Source organism: Leptinotarsa decemlineata, unplaced genomic scaffold (assembly GCF_025532065.1).
Source record: "Leptinotarsa decemlineata unplaced genomic scaffold, Ldec_3_MD MMD2_tig00000882_RagTag_RagTag, whole genome shotgun sequence".
NCBI lineage: Eukaryota > Metazoa > Arthropoda > Insecta > Coleoptera > Chrysomelidae > Leptinotarsa > Leptinotarsa decemlineata.
Window position 1 is genome coordinate 6,095,977 of NW_027412556.1, and position 24,196 is coordinate 6,120,172.

At 35.7% G+C, this 24,196-nt stretch overlaps 1 long non-coding RNA gene across 1 annotated transcript; it reads right to left on the reverse strand.

Annotated features, from left to right (window-relative positions):
- Positions 1-831: 831 nt before the first annotated feature.
- LOC141482254 (uncharacterized) lies at positions 832-2,377 on the reverse strand. Its single transcript, XR_012465419.1, has 3 exons — positions 1,080-2,377; positions 922-1,014; positions 832-858 (listed from the first exon to the last, which is right to left on the reverse strand). It is a non-coding gene; the product is annotated as an uncharacterized lncRNA (long non-coding RNA).
- Positions 2,378-24,196: the final 21,819 nt, after the last annotated feature.

Here is a 24,196-nt window from a genome sequence, read left to right on the forward strand (position 1 = left end):
GAAACACCATAGAATATTCTTTAAATATTATTTTATGAATATTCTAGGAATATTTGGAATATTCCAAGAATGTGACGAGTAACCGCTATTAGGCATGTATATATTGCATTTTGATACAAGATTCACACAAGTAATAAAACACATAATATTCATAAACAAATATATTTTAAAAACAATATACACTGAAATATTTGACGTTTCAACCAATATTAAAAATAAAAAAATCTAATTCAAAATATTTATTCACTGAATAAAATATTCCTGAATACTGTCATATTACAAATATTAGAAATGTATTCAAATTAGGATGTTCCTACTCTCAAACAAATGTACACTAAAAAATATACTAAAATAACAACTCTGTGAATTCATCAGCACTAATTAAAAAATAATAAATATATCATTTCATTGAAAAAGAAAAAGTGTATTACATCAAGAAATAGGTAAGGTTAGGTTTCTCACTTAGAAAAATAAACCCACAAATGAAGTATTTAAAATGAGTGGTATGATGGGTTCTTCAATGAATTTCACTTACTTAAAGTTATTCAAAATTTGCTCACCAGAATAGTTTTCCTTATATTTGTCCAACAATGCATCAGCCAGTATTTCAATAGTAATACCTGGAACAAAATGTACATTAAAGTTCATTATCACTATTTGAAAGTGGCACAATAAAACTGGAATAAAAATCACATAGATATTTTTCGCATAGGTTACTCATGAACATTTACAACATTTTATGACTTGGAGAGCAACTTGCATTGTCTTGTTGAAAAGTAATCATTACGTTTTCAGTTCCTTGGCGCACCTGCCTGTACCAGGTACCACTTTGTTTCCTTTTGGGCAAATTGATACTATCTTGAAAACGAGTGATAAAAATTATGAAAACAAATGATAAAAAAGAATGTGTCATTCACTTACTTTTCTCTATTGAAGATACACAACTGAAATCACTCTAGTTCAAACATGTACTTAGTCAAACCAATAAATCCCACACACCAACTCTCCTCGAACCTAAAATGAGGTATAGTAGGTTAATCACCATGACTTTACTATCGATACTATTGCATATTACTTACTTTTTTTGAAGACTGAATAGATGCAACTCTCCTGTTTGAAGATCCAAAATCAAACTATTCGCTGTACTGCAAATTGGACAACCCCAAATTATAAATGGTACACTGAACGTGACAGAATTATACTTTGATAATAACACCAACACACCATGCATTACACACGCGAACCTGCCACGTCAACCGCCATGTTGAATCAAATGTCGAATTAACGCAAATGTACCATGCATTAAGGGACAGCCGCTTTCACAGAGCTTATTCGACTGTCGCGCGCTACACTTCAATTGACCAATGAGAAACGTTTACTCCAATTCTTCACTTCCCCATTTCTCTGTTTCCAGGATTTTTCGCTTTGTAATTAAATAATTTCAAATACAAAAAGACAAATAGGATGAGAATCAACCAATTTATTGATGCAATTAGTTCATTTATTGGCCCATTCAAATTTTTTTGTCTTTTCCAACAGTTGCTGTTGAAGCAATTCATCCAGAATTTTTGCGTTGAGTTCAAAAACTGGTTAACACTATCAGGGTTATATACATTAGGTTATGCATTCGATTAAGATCTTCAAATATTTTTGTTTTTAATATTATTGAATTATTTGAATACGTTATTATAAGATAATTCAAAATTCCATTGTATAGAATATTCCAAAATATACCGTGGGGATATATTCTAAGAATATACCATATGGTATATTCGATCGACAATATTCTTAGAATATTCAAGGGAGAATAATCCATTTATAGACATTCTATGCACATTCTTTCGGGAATAATCCTGCCATATTCATTCAAGCATATTCTATGAATATTCTAAAGGCATGTATATATTCCAAAAATATTCTATGAATATTTGGAATATATACGTTCGTTTTATGATATACAGGGAATATTCCATGAATATCTAGTGCTGTGTGGGATTGTGAACGAGTGGTTTCAATACTGAGTTCTGACTATCAACATTAACCAAACGTTATATTCACTTTTTTGTTTCATGAAAGTGCTCATCCGTCTTCTATCCTGCAAGTTGCTGAAAATCTAGAAATGCGCAGTTGAGGTGCAATAAATCCGAATTATGACATCGATTAATCAATGTAGATGAAACTAGGGCACACCATTAAAAGCCTGAAACAAAAATTCAAAAAGGAAAAACCATTACAACAGCATACTACACGATAACGTATTGCATGGCAAAAATCCACGAACTACGGTTGGAACTCTTTGACCATCTGCCTTTTCATCTAAAAATTGCGCTCGGAGGACAGAGGTTTTCGTCAAATGAAGAAGCAATCACCTTCGTATTGTATGTATTATGTTGTATGCAACAAAAGCATTTCAATCCAATTCAATCCCTTCAATTTCAGCAATTGCTGTTCCACAAAGAAATAAAACAATGAAATATGTCTCACTGATTTGTTATTATTCACGGTTGCCGACAAAATAGTGAACGCAACACACTCGAAAACAGTTTTTGGACTCGCAAAATTTTGTCTACTGGACCAAAAAAACAGTGTTTTCCGGACTTGTTACGCAAATTTCAATTGCATTGGAGTGGATGATGAAAATGATTATTCGAAAATCAAATTCTTCAACGTCTTGAAGGCTCTCACGGATGACAGTCACCTCCAATTCTGGTGAGGAGAATGACCAAAACGAACAGTCAATTGCCAGTCGCGTAGTTCTCGAACTTATGGAATCTCTCTTAGATCAAGGACATCTACTATGTACAGACAACTTTTATTCTAGCGTTAGCCTCGCACTTGATTTCCTGGATAGGAAGACTCACCTTGTTGGAACTCTGAGAAAAAATAGACATTTCAACCTCAAACCAGTCACGGATGCAAAATATGAAATAGGCGCCATCATAGCACGTGGAAGTGATACCCACGTAATAGTAGGAAAATGGAAAGATAAAAGAGAGGTCTTATTTCTGACAACTGAAGCAGTTTCAGAAATGACCGAAGTGTAAACAAAAAAAGGTGTTGTAAGAAAGCCGTCAACAATTGTAAAGTATAATAGTATCAAGTCATTTATAGACGTTTCGAACCAAAAGGCTTCCTACTCAACAACTACACGATGCGGAATAAAATGATACAGAATTGTTGCCATAGAACTACTAACAAATACAGCAGTGGTGAATGCTCATATAGTATATAAATTCATTACTTATAAAACTATTAACATAACAAAGTTCAGAGAGAAATTCATATACAAAATTTTTGATGATAGACATACAGTAATGAATATTCCAACTGATGGAATTAAGAGCTGTTGCGCCTGATATTTCTAAGATCTTTGACCGTGTGTGCATGAGGCTTTGCTGGCCAAACTTCGATGCTATGGCTTGTTGGATCATTTTCGTGTATGGCTCTTCATTTTTCTGAAAGAACGTTCCCTGCAAGTGGTCATCATCAACGTTGGTGATCCCCAGGAATTCATTACGTCTCCAACCCTCTTTTTATTGTATGTCAACGACCTATTGAAAAAAAAACAAGTATTCAATGTATTGCTTTGCTGACGACATCACACTTGTCTCGTCATTCCATTTGGATTCCATGACATCGGCTACGGAGGCACATCTTCACCGGCAGCAGGAGGTTGCATATTTTAATGAGGATCTAGAAGTGATTTAGAATTAGGGTGAAAGTAACTAGGTTTAATTCAATGACAAAAAAACTCAGGTATCGGTTTTCTCCAAGAAGATAAATGCCAGGTCAGACAATTCTGCTTTCTGCTTCAATAAGTTTCTTGGAGATATTAATGGACACCAATATGTTTTGGTACAATCATGTCGTTGTAATTGCAAAGGCTGCTTCTCAAAAGCTCAGAACATTGTTCCGAACTTAAAAACTGTACACACTTCAGCAACTTTTGATGCTTAGATTAGACTTTTTTTGGAGTATTGTTCTCATATATGGAGCTCTGCCCCCAAACATACTCTGAAGTTGCTGAATTCCATCCAGAAAAGAGTCATCCGCCTGATTGGAAACGCAAACATTACGTGCAATCTTGATAGCCTGGAACATCGAAGAAGGGTTGGAGATTTGTCTCTCTTCTATAGATACATTCATGGAAAATGTTCAAGTGACCTGGCACATTTGATTCCACCAAGAGCGGTATATATCAGAAATACGCGACGGACTGTGGCTGCTCATCGTTTGGAGGTTCAACTCGTACTTCACTGTTCAAGAACTCTCCCAATTGGAGAACTGCGTTTATGTGGAATAAACTTCCTGAGAACGTTTTTCCAAATGAATTCAATCTCCAGCGAATCAAATCCAATGTGAAACGATACTTTCGCACAGGCACCGCTCTCAGAGCGCCCCAAGGATTTTCCTGTAGTGCTTGTGTTTTGTCCTTGAAGAAAAAGAGGCTTCCAAAAATCACAAATTGATAGAGTAAAGGGGTAGATGTACCAGATGCTACAAAGCTAACAGTGAAAGAAATGGTAGAGGATATGATATGGCAAAAACTCTAAGAATGAAAATCCGTTGCCACGTGTGTGAATACGAGTTTTTAAGAATGAAGTGTTTTTTTGACACTCACAACTACACTGTACGTGTGTACCAAATATGGCACACACGGTTTGATGTAAACAGGTTCTAATTTTTTATACAGAAACTGTGTATATCATATGTGGACACCGTCAAAAAAATATTTTTTTGAAAAAAACAACTTATTTGTTACCTATGTATGCTTGAATGAAATAAAATGATTTCAAAAACCACACCTCACGATTTGAAAAATATCATAACATTTTTTGCTAGCACAGTAGCTTACTCAAGTGATTTGAATACTTCAAGTTGTTCTTTACATAGCTCGTATGATGTTCCTGGATTCGATTCCTAAATGTTATGCCCGTTTGACCAATATAAGATATGTAAATAAGAAAACAAATTCAACATATTGAAATCATCTTCTAGAAGAAAATCATATTTTTAAAGAAGAGTTCGAAATTTTGCACATAGAAAATAAAGGTTTGATATTGAATCATTTGGAAGCAATGGAAATTAATAAACTTAAAAATTCAAACATTCTATTGAATGACCAACTAGATTTGAATAGATCACCATCATTGAACTTGTTTTCTTAAAAATCGAGAAAGAATTATTATTGATGTAGATGTAAGGTAATATGCTTCAGGTTATCGTAATTGAACAGGTACCTTAGGTAGAGGTTTAGGTAATTTTTTGGAGGAAGTCTCAATTATGGTTACCTGTAGTATATGAATATTAATGTAAGAACAACTTGAAGTATTCAAATCACTTAAGTTTGTGGAGATCAAATCGTGAGGTGTAGTTTTTGAAATTACTATGGATCTTCATCAAGTAGCGGCCGAATCAATCAGAAAAAATTGCGTCATTCAGCCCCAGAATGCGTAGTAGTCAAAGTGTTAATTACGGTTAGTTACACTACCGATCGTCAACATTGTGTGGCATATGTGGTAAAATGAATGTGTTTCACCCCGTTTTCATATAACACATCCTGATGGGTCCTGCTGTTCGACCATATGGCGTACATACTTTTAATTTCTGCGATTTAACTTGACTCAGTGTAGGTTCGATTTGTCACACGTAGTTTTCCAATCTGTTGTCGAGTTCGGCGGAATAATGTGGGGTCAAATTGGAAACAGCCCTAGAATAATACTGTGGCCGATAAAGTAAACGGTGGTAATTCATTAATATAATTTGTCCACTTTAGTTTATTGGACAGGGCGCCCGTAAATTCAATAGATGTGGAAGATGTAAATATTGACGGGGTGGTTAACGATTGAGAAAACATTCAGAACAAGAGACGTTTGTTGGTGTAATGTGATTATTTTTTCAATCAGTCGACTCTGCTTTGATTGTTTTGATGTAGGGAACTAATTTTATTGTGATAAGTTCAATATGCTGGAAAACTGAAGAAAACGACAACAGTTTGAAAGAGAAAAACTACCACAATCCAGTCAGATTGCAAACCTTTGGTTTAGTAATAAATAATACTGGAGTTTTATCCTAACACCAAACCGTTATTTAAACACTTCGACATGTGTTTAGATCACCAAGTGATCATCTTCACAAGGAATATTGAAACAAAGAATATTAAAAACAGATCAATCTTCGTCTTGGAGATGATCACTTGGGGATCGAAACAGGTGTCGAGGTGTTAAAATAACGGTTTGATGTTGGGATGAAACTCCAGTAATATTTTTCAAAGCCTGTCAAATAGAATTTGGGAATGTGGTAACGTCATGCATCATTGAGAAATACCATACAATAAAAAAGAGGGAGCCGACTCATCAACTAAAGGCTACTCAGTATTGATATTTCATGAAAACTAATCAAAGGCGATGATGCAAGCATATAATTGATCCAAATCTTTCCGTTTGACCTTGGGGCAATATATTTCCGATGGTGTCAGTCTACGGCTGGTAAAGAAAAACAAAATGCCCTTCATTGTGAATACGTTTTTCCATTTATATCAGTAATCGTTGACATTAAGAAAACAAATCGAACTGAAGGTATAGTTACACAGATTATACGCAGAAAATATTCTCCTTCACTTTTATCTCTGATAACTTTTCATGTACCCAGTTACAACACTCGTAATAAAAGAATAGTTTCTTCTGTATCCTTAAACACTAATTCAAAAAAAATAGTCTCATAAATTCCTCCTTCAAGAGATCTATAAGTGTATTGACTCAATGCTCCAGCGACCTAGTTGATCTCTTCTTCCAAATTTTAAATGACAACTGACTTGGTTCACACAGAACTGAATGAGTTTCTAACCTTCTTCCTATATGTGGAGTTTTTGTATAAGTTTGAGTTCTAGGCCCTAAAAATATAATTTAAAAAACTACACCTCATTTGATCTTCACAAACTTCATTTTGAAAATTACATCACAACATGTTCCGCTAGCACAGTAGCGTTTTCAATCATAAATCACTTGGACTTTAGTCCAATTTAACCAACCTTGTAGGTCTTATCGTTTCCGAGTGGAGTTGGATCTGGAGCTGCGCATCTGGAGCTTGGGCTGGATCTAAAGCTGGAGCAGGAGCTGGATCTAGAGCTGAAGTGGAGCTGGAGTTGAGGGGTGAGCAATTTGCACACGATGTTGCCAAAAAAGACACACATTCCACAGTCCAATTTAACCAACATTGTAGGTCCTTTCGTTTCCGGGATAGCAATAGTGGCATCAGCTGAACGGCCCGTTTAATGATTTTTCAAAAAGTGATGGCGTTTCAGTTTTTCGCAATTTTATAGGTACTATATCATAGAATTTTGGAGTTGGAGTGGAGCTGAATCTGGAGCTGCGCATCTGGAGCTGCGCAGCTGAAGCTTGAGCTAGATATGAAGCTGGAGCTGGAGTGAAGCTGGATATGAAGCTGGAGCTGGAGTGGAGCTGGAGTTGGGGTGTGAACAATTTGCACCCGACGGTGCAAAAAAAGATACACATTCCATGAGTAGGATAAACTCATTAATGAACGGCTGCTAGTGCTTTTAGACTTACCACTTGCGATAAAATGTATTGTTTCACATTATTCAATTCCTATTTTTAATCAGGGTCGCTTCATCACTATTAGGATATTTCAGTTCCCCAAAATAGAAAACTTTAGTTCGAATTAACCAACCTTGTAGGTCTTACCGTTTCCGGGATAGCGATAGTGGAATCAGCTGAACGGCCAGGTTCAGGTTCAGGTTTTTCGAAAAGTGATTGCATTTCAGTTTTTCGCAATTTTATAGGTACTATATCATAGAATTTTGGAGTTGGAGTGGAGCTGGGGCTAGCGTGGAACTGGATCTGGAGCTGCGCATCTGAAGTTGCACAGCTGGAGCTTGAGTGGAGTTAGATCTGGATGTGGAGCTGAAGTGGAGATGGAGTTGGAGGGTGAACAATTTGCACACGATGGTGTCAAAAAAGACACACATTCCATGAGAGTTTTGAAGCTGGAGTGGAACTGGAGCTAAAGTGGACCTGGATCTGGATCTGTGCATTTGAAGCTGCGCAGCTGGAGCTTGAGCTGGGTCTGAAGCTGGAGTGGAGCTGAAGTGGAGCTGGAACTGGAGTGGAGCTGGAGCTGAAGTGGAGCTGGAGCTGAAGTGGAGCTGGAACTGGAGTGGAGCTGGAGGTTAGCTGGACCTGGAGCTGGAGAGGAGCTGGAGCTGAAGGGGTGAGCAATTTACACCCTAAGGCGCCAAAAAAGGCACACACCATGACTTATCATCATAACACATTATTAAATGGCTACTAGTGGTTTCGGACTTACCACTTGCGATAAAATGATTTGTTCCACATTATTCAATTCTGATTCTGAATCAGGGTCGCTTCATTACCACTAAGATATTTTTAAACAAAAATCTAATCAAAAAATCTAATTTATTCAAGTAATCCACTAATTCAGGTTGATTAAAAAAAGCGCAAGCTAATTTTTCTCTCACAAAGAGTGTCGCGATGGATCTAAATTGAACAGGGGAGAACTCAGTCTAGTTGACGGCAGCATCATGCGGCAATTTGGGTTTTCAACTGTACACGTCGGAAGATACAAAAACAATACTTCCGAACGGTCACTCATGCGACAACATCGACGGGCGAACAACAAAATAAACATCTCATGAAATATCGAGCGAGCTTTGTTTTCACAATGAAAAACTAATCCTGAGAAAACCAACATTCAGCTTACGTCGATAACTCCTACTCCACATGGGGACCTTTGTCGTTTCCAAACATCGTCACGTGTCGAAACTAAAAATGTGTACACATTTAACAATTAAAGTCGCTTTAGCCCTCCGCTTTATCCACCCTTCATTTGTGCGCCAAAAAAGCCCTATTAGGGGTTGCCATTGTCCTTTTCTTTGTTAGTCCGCGCCTAATGCGGCGCAGACGACACCGTGACGCTTTGACCACCGTATTATTTTTAAACCCCAGTTTCGGATGCATTGTTAACCGACCGGTCCCTTCTAAATAGACAGATCGGTGAGCGTGTATGTGTGTGTAGGGGTGAAATTGGTTATATTAATGGAGTGAAAAGGAGTTTGATTTTTCGAGAAAAAAAGACGCGATCGTCCTTCATCCTCTTGTCACGGGGAGGCTTTAGTTGCTTCTGCCTATGATATATTGCGCCACCGCAACCGCCCCTGACGATATTGTGGATTTAAGTCCCGAGTCCAAGATTCGTTGGATACTTCCTCATATTAGAGATGCGAAGACAATTCCTTAGATATTCTATGTTTTAAAGAAAGTAAACTTTCACGGCCGGAAACTAATCTCCTTATCCCTTCATCAAGTCTTGAAGAGAACACGAAAAAGGTCTTTCCGCCACGTCCACAGTGTGTGAAAGCCAAATGGAATAATATCATTATTTCGGTTAATGTACATATTTGAGAAAAATCCCGAAACACGTCGAATGTTTATTGAAATTTAACATTCTTCAAAGTAGAAATCCCACCCATTCCTTCAACCCCCTTCGAATGACAGGTACAACCCCCATACAAAAAAGACCTATGAATGTTAACAAAGTAGATGTTCAAAATGTTCACTGCGAATGTCTTGGTAACATCCTTATCTCAAATAAAACTGTCTTCTAACATTATTTAACCCCATAAAAAGAAATCTAATGATGAAAGATCAGGTGATCGCGCTGGCCATTCAATCGATCCTCGACTCCCTATCTACCGATTGGGAAATGTTGTATCGAGGTATTGCTGGACATTAACTGCTGAAACCATATCGAATCACTGGAACTAGAGGGTTTCTTGGATCAGGATATAAATTTGATAAACTTGGAATGACATCATTTTGAAGTATTGCCAAATAATTTATAACCTACCTTGGTATTTATGTAATTACCAAAAAGTAGTTCTGCTCAGGCTAGTCGATTATTGTCGGGGCTGGACGTAGGTAAGGAAAATATGTTTTTTTTACAGTCGAAATAGATGGAAAAAAAGTAAACCCTGGGGTGCCAGTTGAACGGATTCAACAGGGAAGGGGTTGGAGAAACCCCTACTGATTCTTCTAAATTCAGAAATTTAAACCGTTACAAATTATCGCCATTCGAGTTGACCTCAATGAAAAAGGGACCAATGATGTGGTTCCCTACAATCCCTTTTGAGGGTACTGCGTATTCTTCTCTCATCCAGTGAGGATTTTCCGTTGACCAGTAGCGACAATTTTGCCGATTAGCATGACTGTTAAGAGACAAAGTACACTCATCAGAAAACATAACGTCTTCTAATTGGATGATATCGTTATCGTACATGTACATCATTTGATCACAAGAATAAGTTCTTCTATCGTCTTCCATGAGCTCCTGAGTAGGTATCATTTTATGGGAATGCATTTTATTTTCTTTTAATATGTCTACTATCGATGTATGGCTAATATTTAATGTAGTTGATGCCTGTCTATTCGATGTTTGTGGGTTTTCCTCAAACTCAAGCATCACATCTTATTTGAGTTCATCACTCATTACATTTGGAGCTGCTTTTTTTATCTGCCCCACATGCCCGAGCTCGCGAAACTGCCTCTCTATATTGCTTATTGTTCCTTGAGATATGCGCAGTAAATTATTAAATTTCTCATGAAATAGTAGAGCTACTTTCTGTTGTGATCGGGTTTTATCTCCGTAACAGTGTTATTTCTTGCATTTCCGATAGTCTAATCATTTGTCAGACTTGAAGTTAATGAACTTTAAACTTTCACTAAAAATAAATAATTGAAAATCCATAAAGGGAATGTGCCACTCAGGCCTATCATGAATGCGATAGGTTCACCATCTTATGAGCTGGCAAAATACTTTACATGCCTACTGCAGTCATTCAAAGGAAATACAGAATCATACATTGATGAATCGGGACAGTTTATCGAAAAGATTAGAGGTACCAAGTTCGGTCTGGAGACATACGAGTGATCTTAGACGTGGTCTTCTTATACATGATGGTTCCGATGAAAAACACGATACAGCTGATTAGCGAGGTATTCCCAGCAGATATGACCGCCTTCTCTGCTCATTGTTCATCATCGACTCATTTCCATTGGAATGGTGTTTTTTTTTCTACCAAATAGAGGGTATAGCGATGAGCAGTCCATTAAGTCTGGCGGGGGCAAACTTATTCATGAAAACTTTTGAACAACGACTTTTAGAGCAAGAGGCCGTGAAACCATACTGTTGGCTGCGTTATGCTGACATGATCGTGGTATGGCAAGATGGTGAAAAGACACTTAACATACTACTATCATATCTGAACTCTTTCTAATTCACAGTGGAACGAGAACCCTAAGGGTATTCCAGCCTTCTTAGGTGTTCTTGTGAATAGACGTGAAAATGGTACATTGGATCACAGAGGCTGTTAGAAATGTAACAGACCAGATTGGGAGAAACATGACGTGGAACTAAAATTTAGGTCAGCAAAAACTGTGAGCCAAAGTCTGAAGTCAGCGAAGGACCTCAGAGAACCTTCAGCAACACCGGTGGTATAGGTACCGGACTCCTTGAAGCTGCAGGTAGGTCTACATTGGAATCATTGAAAAAGAATTGTGGGTACCCGTGTCTCTGAATACAAGAAAAATTGTCGACTTGGACCAACCGACAAATCAGCTGTAGCCGGACATGATCTCAACAAAGAAGGCACTTACATTATCTCATTCGAAAATACAGTAACAGTCGATAAAACTAAAAATGTATTTTCAAGAGTATGTTGAGGCACAGTAGAAATTAAAAAAACATGAGTAATTTCAATAGAGAAGAGGCAATGAAAAATTATCATTAGGTCAGTTATTCCTATTAGGAAAAACCAAGCCACACCCACTAATAATAGTGATAATAATAACTTTGAAGACCTTGGCTTATCAAAGCGCCTGACTTTCGCTTTCCTCAGGTCGAGTGGGCTGGTGTCGGAAACTGAAGAGTTCATCATGGCTTACCAGGATGGTGTCTTCAACATCTCAGTCTACCGCAGTCGCGTGATGGTTATAGAGGTGCAGGGCCTGACGCCCTGCGTCAAGCCCTGCACCTTGTATCAGGAACATCCATCTGCGGCACTCTTACGGTATTGACGAGACACCGGTGTTGCTCTACGCTCCAGGGGATATTGAATCTGTTCTGGGGAACGAGAAGTGCCAAATTTATTGGAACTATTTGTTCCCCACCCTTAGGCTCATACAAGCTCATTAGCCTACTACCAGAGTTAAGAGTTTTCAGCTCCTGGCGAGACGAATATCGTCCGAAAAGAGGAGGAAAAACGGATAAAATATCGAGATTTCCTCTTCGAGACCCCCTGACGTCACGGGCCTAGAATATCCGATTTTTAATAATCAATTACAGGAAAACAACGCTATTTAGAGAGCTGAAACTACACTATTTTCCAATTTGAAATTACCACCAAATGAACTGTAAACCAAAAATCATGAAACAAGCCCATTGTCTCAGTTCTTTCACCAAAATATGTCAAAGTTACAAATTCCTTGATTTCTGGTTGTTTGATCTGGGAGTATATTATCCTCTACGTAAGTTTGAGACTTTGTTTTCTGACTAACTTCTGGATTGTGTCTGCGTTGAAAACATTATTACGTCCGACCTGTATGTGTAACACGCTTATTGCTATACAAAAGCTTCCTAAAGCATTTATATAAATTCAAATTGTGACTATGTGACTTTTTCAACTTTTTGTTTGATGTTTAGGAAGTTGATACTTACTTTTATTTTCTATGCATCAACTTTTATATTTTTATGCATTATAGTTTTTATATTCTTGTACTTACATTTATGTGTTGCATGAGAATATTCATTATTATTATTATTTATTTCAATATGTAGCATATATATATATATTATTACTTTCTGACTATTTCACTCCAAAATTCTGAAATCACCAAATGTTCAAATATTACCTATTTTAATCTGTATAACTTATATTATTTAAGATAATAACACTTTGATATTTTATGATATTTTATCTTCGACAAAATGTTTTAAGTTGTGTATCTTATATTTCTTAGAATAGTAACACTTTGTCAAGTACATTTTGATTTGATTTGATTTAGTGTCGGTCTGTCCGTCGTGAAATGTCACATTCACAAAACTATCTACGTGCGAGTTATTTTTCAAATGCACAGAGAAAATAATCACCCTCGTCTACGGGAAATGACTTACGTGCACAAAGAAAATTCTAACAAAGAATGGCAACAATAGGAAAACGTCACTTTATCATAGCGATTGTTTGCGCGCTCTTGATTGCAATTTGAGTATGACGAATGGCTGTTCCCTTCGCAAAATATCAACCCTTACATTCGAATTATCAGCCTCACTATTAAAACGTAGTTATTCATCATCTCTTCCGCCAGACCTCTGCTCGGCCATCTATCAATTATACTCGTATGATGGATTCCACGATGATGGAGCTAGATGATGTTATCATTCGACCAAATATAGTTATTTCGTTTTTAACGAAAATGACCGTTCAAGCTCACCTCGCTTATCCGGAATAGAGAACATTTCCAGGGTATATATTAAAATAAACACATGTAATTCGTGCTCAGTTTTGTGTCTTCGATAATAGACGGGGTGGATAATTTTTTGAAGTCATTCTTTGGGTGCGTAATTATATATTAGCGTACTAGTGAATGGGGATTTTATTATGATTTCATGTTTCGACATTCAGTGAATAGGTATATTAATTCGAAAACATTAGCAGACAACGGGCATGTTTTTATCTCTGATGACGACGTTTATACTTAAGCATATACAAAATACCTTTCTAGGGTATCATTAGCAGGACCACAAAATCGTTTTTCATATTCAGATATTCGTAAATAGAATATGAAACATGTGTCTCAATGTGATTGACAATGTTTCTTGACGATTATAGATTTCCAGGTCTCACAGAAACAACATTTCCGAAAAAAAGTTCCTTGTGTGTAAATTACCAAAATTGGATCTACATATAACTGAAATTGACAATAATGAAATACAAATTGCCTCTTGTCTTTACATTTGTATAAAGCATATGATAGTGTACCTACATCATGATGTGTTGATCTCAGAACTAAACAATTTTGGTATTAGAGGAATAACCCTTAGTTTTTTATAAATTATATGAGTGATAAACAACAATATATTTGCATTGAAAATCAAAAATGTTCCGTAAGAAAAATAAATTTTGGGGTACGGCAAGGGTCTACTTTTGGTCCACCAAGAAATGTATTAATAGGAAACCTAGAAATGAGATACACTGTTTAATAAACCTCAAAAATTCAAATTGAAATGTATCGATGTTCTTTAGTCGTATCTACTTGTGTATCATTTGGTATTTAATATATATGTACATATATATGATTGTGTTTTAATTATTATTAAGTTATTATCGTGACTAAATTTATGAATTTCATTCAGCATATCAATTATATATATCTGACTGTGCTTCAATAAGTATTATCGATTTTCTTCATTTTGTTCCTCATTGGTATTTTAATATGTTCATTATGTGATTGTTTTTGTTCACTAGCGTGAAATTTTATTTATATATTTAATTGCTTTCCAATTTTTTATCAATATTTCATAAATAATTTACAAATAACTAGTTACTTGTTTTAGAATTCATTGTATAATAACCTTAGTGATCCACGGGCAAGTTAGCCTTCGTGGATCTTTTCTGTGTTTATTTACTTGCATTCTTGAATAATGAATTGAAAGTGTATGTATTGATTCTTTGGTAAATAAATAATTATTATTTGAACTGAAGAGGAGCCCAGATAAAATTTACATTAGAGAAGAGAGTTCATATTCAACTTCTTTTCTTGATATTTTGATAAAAAAATCGATGAATACATCGAAAAGGAACTCATACCAATGTATATCTCCACTATAAATATAATATCCACGCAAACGTCAAGGAGGTATAGTTTATATGTTTATATGATAGGGAACAGACAGTATGCAATTCAATGATATGATAAAGGAAATAACTATCTTTGAAACAGTTTTGGAGCAAAACACATATCCGGAGCAGTTTGTGGAAAGAGCTGTCAGTAATAATATTGTTTAATATGCATAAAAAAGTACATTTTATACATAAAAGAAAAAGGGTTAGCCAAAGGCTGCCTTCCATCCCTCCCAAAAAGTATATAGTGTGTGCAAGAAAATAATGATGAAATAAAAATACTTATTTACTATCAAAACAATATATGTTAAAATATGTTAAAAATATGTTAAAAATATGTTTTTCCGTTAATCAGCTGTCGCCCCCATACGAACGACAACTCTCAGAAGTTGAGAAACTTGTGCGAGCTAAGGACTAACGAGGTCTTACCTTTTAACGTGTGATTCCTAACACGGTTGCAGAAGCATCTCCGCTTCTGCAATGATAGAGAAGAGATAAAAAATAAAGAAAAAAGTAATACAATCATATAATATCAATCAATATCATTAAAATCCTTCAAATTCTGTTGGTTATTTTAAGGATTTCATTACAATAACATACATTCATTCTTAAATTAGCACGGAGCAGTGAGCAGCTGCGATTTTATTTCTTTCTCTAATTGATGAATATCATGATGTAAAAAGGTAAAATTTCAGATAACAAGGGGCAATATAAGAAAAACCTCTTATGTGTCTAGATATGTTGAAGTTGTTATGTCAACTACTTGCTATGTTAACAACATGTTAAGTTTACCAACTAAATGAAGTTGGTTAAAGCATATACAGATCTCACAATCATCACAAATACAACAACAACAACACAACGTCATACGTTATGTTCCTGGTTTATCTGGCAAATTGAAACGCATCAGTTATAGGTATGATGCAAAAACAACTTTTAGAACTCTTTTGATACAAACTAAACTCGATAATACGGTTGAAAGAACGGAAGATCTTATTCACAATGTACCTTGTTGCTGCAGAAAAAGTTACATAGGTGAAACCTCAAGATCCCTAGATGTGAGGAAAAAGGAACATCGTGAATATATAAGGAGAAGATAGATTTCAGGATCGAGGATAGCGAAGCATATTTTTAAATCATCTGGTGACCACGCTATGGAATGGGGTGGAACAAAAATCACCAAAGAAACTCATGAAAAAATTATAAAACTCAAATAATCCGCATATATACTTTCAGCAGGTAACAAGTGTATTTTGAATAGCTCTGTGGAAATAGATCTCATCTGGTTGCCATTACTGAGAAGAGAGATTGAAAACGGAAATATGAACCTTAACTGGGTTCTCAAAAAACATTCAGTATACGAGTATGTACTCATGTAGACTATCCCATATGACATCTGGACATTTCATTCTTTCGACCAATGTCAAGAGAATTGAGCTGTTCGTCATTTGAGGCGAAAATTTTATAGTGAATTTCAGTAGGTTGTATTGAGTCTTCCACAAAAAAATCTTTCGAAGAATACTGTTCAGCTTGTTTGTAGAAAGAATAATATATTTTGCGAACGATTCCCATATGGAACACGGTTAGCGATCAACTGTTCAGATAGGTGAAAGGAAATCCGAACCGAATATTAATTCAGAGAAGACAAAAAACCATTCGTTTTCAACGAGCACATCATTTATTCTTTTAGCTACCGAAAGATCATATCCTTGAAAAAATTTACATCATTTCACCCACCTGAAAATAAAAAAGAATACGCGTCAAGATCCTGGCCGTCAGATAAATATGACTCCCAGCTTGACAAATTGCAACCCCCAGTGAAAACAAAAGGCAGGGTACTGTTGCTGACAACCACCTAATGAGTAGTGTGATGTGCCGATACTTATCATAGCGAAAAATCTCGAAAAAACATAGAGACTGTCAGTTTTCGACAAGTTCCGTGTATTAAGGTTATGGAACACGTGTTAACAAGTCCTTAAATAATTGTTGATGTCTGCGAGGATCCTTTCTCTAGGAAAAAAATGTTATCAGTCCATTAACGATCAGAGATAGTACCTCGGAGATTATAAAACTCCGTTTCCTCTATAAAATATTACAGTAGAAATAGTTCGCGTAATATTTACGAGGGTGGTTTGAAAAGTTTCCGATCTCAACATGAAGATAGGTTATGTTAGGTTAGGTCCAAAGTGAGTGGGTCTATTCGACCCTCCAATGCAACACGCAAGGGTTTATTGTGGCTCACACCTATTCACACTCGATCAAACAAACCCAGCTTCTTCAAAAAGCTAATTAGTTTGTTTGGTTAGTAGTCTTTCAGGTCAGAGAGTACGAGTACGGCTCTGCCGAACTCTGAGAACCCAATTCGGTCCCCAGCGGGGCAGACACAAAGTATGTGCTCTGCTGTTTCCAAAGAGAGGCTACACACACTGTCTTCCGACAGTCCGAGTCTCCGCATATGATGATTCAAATGACAGGTTCTGGTCTGATGAAGCTGCTTGCAACACCCTCCTTTGGAAGGGAGTCAGCTGCCTCATTGCCTTTGAGGCTAGTATGGTCAGGAATTCAGATAAGAGACAATCTGTTGAGTCTTCTAATCGATGAGATTCGTTTTTGGCAATTTGCTACCAATTTAGACGTTGCTCGGTAGGAGCCAAGAGCTTCCAACGTCGCTTGACTGTCAGTTTTAGATCTATCTGTAAACCAACAACTATCTGCGCTTAATATTTCCATCTCCCGGAGGATCCAGTCCTCCAGTACTGTTCCTATACTCGGGAACAGTACTTTATAGTTGACAGTTGGAGGCATAAAGTCAAAGGTCATTTCCAGAATGCTGTGACTTCCAGTGTCAACCAACAGTCTGTTGCACCCTGCATTAAATTGATTTGTGCAATTGGCAAAAGTCTGTATGCAATCCATCTAGCCTCTCTCTTCAGAAAAATATGGAGAGGAGGTAGATCTAGAAGGATCTCCATGGCCGCTGATGGTGTGGTACTGATGGCACTACTGATGGAAGACAAGCCTGTCTTTGTAAGCCAGAAACCTTCGCCTGAGCCGTTTTCTGTAAAGCCTTCGGTCACCAGGCCGATCACCAGGTAATCATTGGTCTGACAATCATAAGTCCCCAACAAATTGTTGGGGTTTAGGTCCCCAACAATTTGTTGGGGACCTGAACCCCAAGTTTTACCATAAAGCCTTCGATATGTCCATAGGGACAGTCTGGCTTTGTGTAAAACTTTTTTCAAGTGAGCGTTCCACGTGAGTTTTTTATCAAGGACAATGCTAAAATATTTCACCTCCGTTACAAATGGAATGACCTCACTATTGAGGGAAAGTGGCGTTAGATCATACAATATGTTTTTATTAACCCGAAACTTCAGCTTCAAAACTGACGAACTTCAATACGATCTTTGAACCTCTATACAGAAAACCTTTTATGTCTCTCATCAACAAACTAAACATGCTAAACAGCTGAAACTCTCAACATATGTTCGAGAAGAATATACCAACATAAAAAAATAAAAAAACTGTCGAATATAATTTGCGTAGCCCGCGAAATTTGAACATTCACCTAATTTTTTCGATAGACCGCAAACACATTTGAGTAAAAAAGATAAGGGAATTGAAAAAATTATGCCCTGATGTAATTAAAACTTCATTAGAGCTCATTAGAGTATCACTGGTACTCACAGGGCCACATAAGTGTCCATGTTTTCCATTATGTAAATGGACAAAATGTAATTTTTCAGAGAAAGACGATGTTTCAGTATGAAACGCAATAATGAGAAATGTTTTCAAACTAAGTTCATTTTTCAACACCGATTCCCTTAGCGAGTACAGGCAGCTGACTAACGTCATATTGCGTGGTGTATGGATTTTAATAACGGCATCTTAATTAAGTCAGAGATGTTTTTAATTGCGGTCTCGGGTGCTTGTTCCATTATTCTTGAGCTTTTTGAATGGGTTTCATTAGAGGCGACACTTCATAAAACACCAGTATTGGAATTTTCCTTTTCTGGATAGGACTTCGAAATGTTGCGTTGAGATAACTGCCTTATAGAATAAACAGCAACTCTGCAATAGTTTATCCATTCCAAGAAAGCAATTTTTGATTCTGAGAAGTTGTTTCGTCTTTACTATTCCCAAATGACCTTTATGAGCTAGCTGGATAACCTGTTTAGGAAGAGTTTCTGGAATGACCAATTTTGTGTTACTCAGAATTGTTCCATTTGCAGAAGTCAACTCATTTCCAACTTTTTTGTATGGCTTCAAGAAACTAGTGTTCCACAAATTCCCATCAGTGTTCTTCAGAGCCTCAAATATACTCTTGGTCTCTTTTTGAAACTTATGATTCTTTTTCAAGAGAAATCGCCTTTGGAAGTGAAGTTGAAGAACTTGCAAGTGTATCTTCATATCGATAAATATGTTCAACCAGTGGCACAAAAACATCGAAGAATATCATTTCATGTGAGGGAAAAAGTGGAAGCTGAACTGGGCAGATTACAAGCAGCCATTGGACCAACTCCATGGGTATCACCTTCTTCTGTTATCGTTCCTAAACCAAGTAGAGATACCATTAGAATATGTGTGGATATGCGAGATCCCAATCAAGCTATCAACCGAGAACGTCACTTAACACCAACAATTGCCTCTCAATGATGCTGCTGTATTTAGCAAAATAGGCCTCAATGATGGATATCAGTTTGAACTTGACTGTAATAAACGTTGAAGGAGTGTTGAATGTCAGTGATGACATTTTAATTTTTAGAAAGAATCAACAGGATCACGATGATACTTTGAACACAGTTTTCCAACGTTTGAATGAATCTGGTTTGACTGTCAATAAAGCAAAATGACTATTAAATAAAAAAAATATAGTTTTCTTAGATACGTATTTTCTCATGAAGGAATTAAACCATATCCATCAAAAATAGCAGCGTTCAAAAACTAGAAGCCCCGAAAAATGCATCTGAAGTAGAAGTCTTCTGGGTATGATCAATTATGAGAGATTCATTGCGAATTTAGCAAGTTCCACCAAACATTTGCGAACATTGATCTTGAAATATACATGTCGAACATAGACCAAGATACATTTGAAATTTTTTCATCAACCTGTTTTGGGTATTTGTTACGTTCCACAATCTTAAAAACATAAATATTGTAATGAAGAACTTTATACAAGTGTAAGTTACTGCGTGAAATCAAAGTATTTTTCACTAAGAAAAATGTTTTATTTATCAGTAATTTGTCGTATTTAACAATTTTGCCTATCAAAAAATTTGCTAAGAAATAATACAATACTTATCTTTACGTTTCGGAGGCCAAAATCTGCCTTCGTCTTCAGAAATGAACAAAAAATTCCAAGATATTTGCAGTTATTCCTTTTTGATTATTTATTTCTTAACTTCTTCAACAGGTGTCAAAGGAGTTTTGAAATATAAAATTATGTCAGTGTTGTTGATTGACAACTGAAATATTTGATGTAATATAAGGTGTTCTCCGATATCAGTCTGTTGTCATTTCGCCAATATCCAAACTTTTCTTCAAGATAAAGTTCTCCATTATAATTTTTACATTTTTCAGATTGTGGAAGGTAACAAATACCCAAAACAGGTTGATGAAAAACTGATTTTCCTCCACAAAAAATAACTTTCGTTGAATACATTTGAATTCTTGAAAAGTCAGCTGAGTGAAAAATGTCATCTCGCATATTTTGATATTTACAAAGAAATTCACATGTACGTCGAAATTTGTCCTTGTGGAGTAGGAACTATCATCGCATAAGGAGATAATGAAAATCCTGAAATTGTTGCATACGCCAGCAGATCACTATCTCAAACAGAGGAGCGATACAGTATGATTGAGAAGGAAATGGTTGTCATATTTTGGGCAATCAAACATTTTTACATTTACATATATGGTAGTGTATTCAATGTCTACACCGACCATTTACCTCTTGTCAGCATACTTCAGAATCGTCGATCAGTTTTCTTAGCCAGAATAGAAAGACTGTGTCTTAGGACTCAGCGATACCAGTTCAGAGTGAAACATCAATAAATATAGTTTTAAAAAACTAAAAAACATGCTTTTAATGAACGTTGAACTGAAAAGTTTAAAAAAAACTTTTTAAATAAGCTCAAAACAATAACGAACAAAAAATACTAGTATTATTGTGAAAAAAGCGACAGGCGCTTGATATACAAAAAATATATATGGCACAAAGCGCCTACGCTTTTTTCATGCTCTTCAAAAGCGTGTTTTTCAGTTTTTTAAAATTATATTTATTTTTTACTATTTAGTTTCATATGCTACAAAAGCGTGTTTCCTAGTTTTTTAAACTATTTACTTTTCTTTTCACATTTTAGCCCGATTTATTTTCAAAAATAAAAAAAAATAAGTTTTAGTCGCTGGTATTATAAATCTTCAACAAACGGCGCACGAATGTAAAATTCCTCTCAAACAACATTTTGTTTGTTTGAGAGGACTTTGAAGTCTTAAATTCTATAGTGATACTGAAATGCAGGTAGTATGGTAAGACTACAACAGAGGGCGTTGTGAAATTTGTTTCGAAGTAAAGAGAAAATTTGCAGTGATAAATTTCAAAAAACAATTCAGCCTTGATGTTTTTATTTGAAGTTTAATTCAGAATATTAATGGACGTAGGATATTTTTTTGGTGAAAACTTTCATTTTTCAAATCAATCTTTTGATTTGATATGTATGTCAAGCACCTTAATTCTAATTTTTCGATTTTCTGAAATATTTGAGTAAGTGAATTTTGTAGGTGTACAATTTACGATAACGTTTTCATTGTTGAAATCCATATTCTGGTTTGCTTTCAAATAGTCGAATTAGATTTTAAAATATTTCATCAGTTCAGACTTCCATTGTCTAATATAATATAAATTGATTTGAAAACCCTGAAAAAAAATTAAAGATTAACCGAAAATAACAATTTTATTGAAACAAAAAACTGAAATGAAAAGGAAACAACATACAAGCTACAACCAGAAAATAAAAAATTGAAATATTAATAAAAGCTAGAAATTAAAAAATATTATTAACAAAGAAGAAAAATAAAAATAAAAAATTAACAGATTCCAAACCAAGTTACGTCACGACGTTTCGACTGTTAGTATCCACAATCGTCTTCGGTCAGTTATCAACCCGAATCTGCTAATTTTTTATTTTTATTTTTCTTTTTTGTTAATAATATATTTTAATTTTCGGGTGATAACTGTCAGTTATCGATTCTGGATACTAACAATCGAAACGTCGTGACGTAACTTGGTTTGGAATCTATTAATTTTTCAATTTTATTTTTCTTTTTTTTTTGTTAATAATATTTTTTAATTTTCAGCTTTTATTAATATTTCAATTTTTTATTTTCTGGTTGTAGCTTGTATGTTATTTCCTTTTAATTTCAGTTTTTTTTTTTAATAAAATTGTTATTTTCGGTTAATCAATTATTTTTTTCAGGGATTTCAAATCAATTTATATTATATTAGACAATTGAAGTCCGAACTGATGAAATATACCATGAAACATTGTCAACCACCTTCAAACAAAGATTTTAAAATGTTTCTTTCGTTTCGTTCAAAACTTTTTTCTGTTCTAAATCAAGGGTAATTGAAACTATTTAAAAATCTAAATATTTCGTTTGTAGTACAAAATTTAGCAAACACTCATAATTCTTAAAATCAATTTTTTATTTTTTCAACAGTCTATCAAGGAGGGGACGTACAGCGCCATCTGCCCGCGAATAGATCAAGCAATCATATTGTCGATAATTCTGTCAATACAGATCTCGAGTACGGGAGTTACAAGCAAACAAACATACATACAAACATACATACACACAGGTAAAGCTAATATAAAGCGTGTAAAAAGGTATAAATATACCGTCTGATTACATGTCTATCCATTACTAGTAGAACATACTACATTTGAACCCGCATAATATATAAACTTCAACCTTCAAACTTCACAGTTCACTTACAATCATCTTGAAAACAACATATACAGGATGAAACATTGCACCATTCAACTTCCATTTCACTTATCACAATTGGTTTTTTCTCAGTCGGTATCCGTATGGTCTTCAGTTCCTAGAATCCCGTAGAGCAAACGTTAGAATTACCAGGTAATCTTTGTCCTATCTCCCATCACTATCGGACATTGTGCTGGTTCTCAATCCTCGACTAGTAATTTTGGATTTGACGTGAACCGACCTCACGAATAAAAATATCGAGAGACCGCATCCAGCCATCTAGATTATGAGTTATCGAACCGATTTGAAAACGTGATTCCATGTTTACTTGAAAATTACGGGGAATCTCGAAACTCCACATGATTTATTTGTTCAAATCACGAAATCTTCATCGTTATAACAGCGGGTAATCTGCACATCTCCACGGTAATAATGCTACCATATAAGGATATTATTAAGAATTATTTGAGTTACCGAGTCATGCCTGTAGATATCATTGTCCAGGGGCAGCAGTGTGTAAATAATTCAATTGAGGGGAATCAGAAAATAATTAGAAGGAGAACATGCAGTTTTTTATGCACCATCAAATCAAGTTGAATATTTTAATTGTTCCTTTTATCGCGGGATCTAACACTGACATAGCAAGGGAAATGAGTTTTTCAGTGTGAGAAAATTAACTTCTACAGGTTATTCCGCACAATTTTCACAAAAAGTTTCGCAACAAGATTCAGACAAGAGGTACATATAGGATGTATTAGTTTCAAAACGACCAATCCCGCCTATCCGAAATGTATGGGAAAGAAATTCGACTAATATAGGAATATAGGCTTTCACGACCCGCGTGTTTTTATTGGTTTCCGGTTTTTGCCGTAGTTTTCGCAAGCTTCAAACGTTTCAGCTGCAACTGCGGCAGTCATCTTCAGTGGCGTGATCGAAGTACTCTTCTGAAACTTTTCAGTTTTAGTTGAATTTATTTTTTTGCTGGAACGAAACCTTTGATTGAGACAGAAAGAAACTTACATGATATAATGATAAAATTGACGCAAATCAGTTTGGATTCAGGAATAGAAAAACAGTTCTTTGGTATTAATTAGGCAGGGTATCCCAGAACAAGCGATATTTCCGATATTTGAATCTTGAAAAATGAAATAAAAGCGATCTTGGAAGATATCAGAATGACCATTCGAGTTCATTTTGAAATCGTTGACTTGACTTGGCTTGGCTTGGCTTGGCTTGGCTTGGCTGGGCTGGGCTGGGCTGGGCTGGGCTGGGCTGGGC